The sequence below is a fragment of the Arachis ipaensis genome, chromosome B07 (genome assembly GCF_000816755.2).
Source record: "Arachis ipaensis cultivar K30076 chromosome B07, Araip1.1, whole genome shotgun sequence".
Lineage (NCBI taxonomy): Eukaryota > Viridiplantae > Streptophyta > Magnoliopsida > Fabales > Fabaceae > Arachis > Arachis ipaensis.
This window is the reverse complement of record NC_029791.2, coordinates 98,831,596-98,836,214: the sequence shown is the minus strand read 5'-3', so window position 1 is coordinate 98,836,214 and position 4,619 is coordinate 98,831,596.

Here is a 4,619-nt window from a genome sequence, read left to right as displayed (position 1 = left end):
TTTTCACAAAAAAAATTTAATAAATAAATAAATAAATAAATAAAATACCAAAATAAAAATTTCTCTTTTCTTCCATTTTCCTTTATTGCATTTGCTTACTTTCATTAATTACATTTTAATTTTGATTTTATAGCTTGTTGTAATTTTCTTTTTGTTAAGTTTCTTATTTTAATAATGGTGTTGAATTTTCCTATTCAATCGTTGAGAATTTCTTGCATTATTTTGGTGCCTCTTGACTTGTTTGATATTGTTGGGTGATGAAACTTTTAAATCAATACTTAATCTTGTATGACTCTTGTGTCTTTGTGCATTGATATGACCTAATATTGTTTTCTCACTCACATGTTGTAGCTACCATGTAGTGAGAACCTTACCCTTATTTGGCATTAGCCCCCGCCTATGTTCTCTTTGCTTTGATATCTTTGTTATAGGCTTAATTTTCTTTCTTTTTCTCTCCCTTTAGGTTGGCCACCAAGAAAGGAGGAAAAGAAAAAGCTTCGAGATGGGGCACCGAACAAGTCATTCGCACAACCTTTTGAAGGAGCTCATCAATTGTAGCAACCCGTCCACCTTGCTCTTCTTTGCATGCACCGAGGACGGTGCACTCTTCAAGTGTGGGGAGGTCGTCCGACCGATCTCTGCGGGTAACAATTTCTTTCTCAACACCAAAGTTAGCTAGATGTTGCATTGCATGAAAGGTTGCATGTTAGTTAAATTTTTTATATATTTTATCACCTCTTTTTATGCTAGGACTACTTGGTTAGGGTTATGATTTCTTTTCCAAGAAAATTGTTTTAGGGCACCCTACTAATTTGAAAAATTTTTTGGTTGAACTTGCTTGAAAAAATTTATTTTGGAACATGGTTTTGAGCTAAGAACACAAGCTTGTGAGATTTGAGCCTAATGGTGTGGTTACATCTTATAACCACTTATTTTTCCTTCTTGTGTGCATTATTCTCTTTCTATGATTGTGATCTTTGATTTGTTTGATTCTTTATGTCCATTATTTTGTGTATTCATGCATTTATATGATTGAGGGCATCATTTCATTAGCTCACTTACCCAAATAGCCTACCTTTTACTCTCCATTGTTAGCCAAATTTGAGCCTACGAATAACCTACTTTGTTCTTAATTTAGCACATTACAAGCCTTGAAGCGAAAAACAATAAATGTCCTTATTTGGATCTTTGATTAGCTTAGGCTAGTGTGTGTGTATCATTCAAGTGTGGAAAATCTTGGGACATTGGGTGAATAAAAGGGTAGTTTTGTATTTTTGTTGTAAATATTGGGAATTGGGTAAATGCTCATGTGTAATGAATGTAAAACCTTGTGCATTGATGATCTTGTATATAGAAAGAAAAAAATGAGAAAAATAAAAGAAAAAAAAAGTGTGAAAAAGAAAAGAAAAGAAAAGAAAAAAATAGAAAAAGAAAGAAACAAAGAAAAAATAAAGAAATAAAAAGAGGACAAAATACCCCAAAGCAAAGCTTAATAAGGATTAATGCATAAGTGTTGTGAAATGAAAAGAGAATGCATGAGCATGTGAAGAAGTGAAAAATGGGTAGTTATATTAGAACTTAATTGTATAGGATGTCATAGGTTAGGTGGGAAGTTTAAGCTTATCAAAGATTCAAATTTCAAGCTCACTTAACCATATATGCATCCTACCTTGACCCTAGCCCCATTACAACATAAAGAAAAGACCTCATAATATGTGTATGCATGCATGAAATATATGTTGATTGTTAGAAGAAAAACAAATCTTGGAAAGCATGATTAGGGGAAAATTGAGTGAATCAACCCTAAACACTTGAGCGAATAGAGTGCAAACACATCTGGTGAGGGTTTGATGCTCAATTACATGTTTTCACCTATGATCATCTCTTTTCATGCAAGTTTGTAAAAATATTTAACAACTCAATTCAATTATGGATCGGACTTGCTAGTCCTTAGCCCTTGTGCATATATGCTTCTTGGAAATTGATTTATTTTGACCAAGCAATTGCATTCATGTAGATAGTTGCATATAGGTAGGGTGCATTTAGTTAGATTTCATTGAATAAATGTTGAAACCATTTGCTCTCTCTTGGTTTAAGCATGAGGACATGCTTGGTTTAAGTGTGCGGAGGTTGATAAACCCCATTTTTAGGGTTTATCTTGTACTTCATTTAGGAGATTTTATCACCTTCTACCCACATTTATTCAATGAAATAGCATGGTTTCATGATTGTTTCCCAACTTGTGCTTAAGTGTGAAAACATGCTTTCTAAGTCCTTAATTAGCTAAATTTGATTCACCTTTGATTCCACTAGATGCCTTGATTTGTTTGTTAAGTGATTTCAGGTTGAAAAGGCTAGGAATGGATCAAAGGAGTGAAGAGGAAAGCATGCAAAGTGGGGAAATCATGAAAAGCCAAAGATTTGAGAAACATCATCCACGCACACGCGCACTGTACGCGCACGCGTGGATCGCGAAAATGCAAGGGACGCGCACGCGCGCTGTGCGCGTACGCGTCGGTGGCCGCACGTGATTTTTAAATAGAAAACTTGCCCAGCGATTTCTGAGAAGCTGTGGGGCCCAGTTGCAACCAATTTTGGCGCCAAAATGCATTTAAAGGACCAAGGATTGAAGGGAATCAACACTTTACATACTTTACATACTTTCACACATTAGTTTAGTTTAGGTTAGTTTTAGAGAGAGAAGCTCTAACTTCTCTCTAGAATTAGGATTATGATTATGTTTAGTTCAATAATCTAGATCTAGGTTTCAATTCATGCTTTCTTCTTCTTCTTCTTCTCAATTCTTTGTTGTTGCATTTATGATTCCTCTATTCTTTTGTTGTAATTTCCTTTATGTTGTTTCCATGCTTTATTGTAGATCTACTCTTGTTCCTTCTATTTTCTTCCAATTCAATTTAAGGCAATTCATAATAATTGTGTTTCTTTTGATTGTTGTTATTAATTCCTTGCAATAAGTAGTTGTTAGATTTCATTGTTGTTATCAATTTACTTTGCTTTCCTTTTATGCCTTCCAAGTGTTTGATGAAATGCTTGGTTGGATTTTAGTATAGATTTTTCTCCTCTTGGCTTTGATAGAGTAATTAGTGACGCTTGAGTTATCTAATTCTTTTGTAGATTGATAATTAGAAGTTGCTAATTGATTTGGATACCACTAAAGCTAGTCTTTCCCTTGGGAGTTGGCTAGGACTTGTGGAATCAAGTTGATTCATCCACTTGACTTTCCTCCATGATTAGAGGTTAACTAAGTGGTAGCAATGGACAACTGTGGTCACAATTGAGGAGGATAACTAGGATAGGACTTCTAGTTCTCATATCTTGCCAAGAGCTTTCTTAGTTGTTAGTTTATTTCTTTTACAATTTACATTCCTTGTTCCTTAACTCAAAAACCCCAAATATACTTCATAGCCAATAAAAAGAACATTTGTTTGCAATTCCTAGGGAGAACGACCCGAGGTTTGAATACTTCGGTCTATAAATTTAGGGGTTTGTTACTTGTGACAACTAAATTTTTGTATGAAAGGACTATTGTTGGTTTAGAAACTATACTTGCAACGAGAATTCATTTGTGAATTCTAAACCACACAAAAGTCCTCTCATCACTCTTCTTGCCCTTGGAGGTAAGAGCTAATATCTCTTTTTTGTGCTAGCTTGAAAGCATGGAGAGACTCATCCATTGGAGGTGGTGTAAGAGAGGGTTCATTGTTTGGGAGAAAGGGCTCACAATTGGAAGGTGGTTCTTCTTGGTAAGGGTATGGAGATGGTGTATATGGAGGTGGTTCTTGGGAGTAGTTGTGATGGAATTGTAGTGGTTCCATGTATGGTTCATATGGCTCATAAGGTGGTTTGGTATGGTGGATAAGGATTAGGGTCATAATGAGGTGTTTGGTGGTAGGGGGCTTGTGAGTAAGGTGGTTCAAAATTATGTTGAAGAGGTGGTTCATAGGCATATGGTGGTGGTTGTTGACAACCACAATGGGGATCACCACATCCATTAGATTGATATGCATTAGGAATGGAATTATACCTATAAGAAACCGGAGGTTGTTGTTGCCAAGAGGGTTGATCAATCCCTTGAGGCTCCTCCCATCTTTGATTGTTCCATTCTTGACATATTCACATATTCACAATAGCCAATAACTTAGTACCATTGCAATTCTCCGGCAACGGCGCCAAAAATTTGACACGAAGAATTATTGTCGGTCTAGAAATTTCTCTTAATAGAAAAGGAATTTCTTCATTGTAAGCATAGTTTCAAACCACCAAATAACTCTCACATCAAATTTTAAAAGTTTTGGTTGTCACAAGTACAAACCCCAATGAAAATTAACCGAAGTATTCAGACCTCGGGTCGTCTCACAAGGAATTGCAATGAAGTACTCAATTATTAGCTATGAAGATGCAAGGGGTTTGATTTGATAGTTGGCAAGAAAAGTAAATAGCAAGAAAGTAAATGACAAAAACTAATAAAAGAAAGGAAAGGACTCTTGGCTAGACATAGGTAATTGAGATCACCATCCTTGTCAAAAAACCATACATTGATAATTATGAGGTACCAACCCATTAAGTCTACTCCTATGCTTGAAGTAAGTACAGTATCT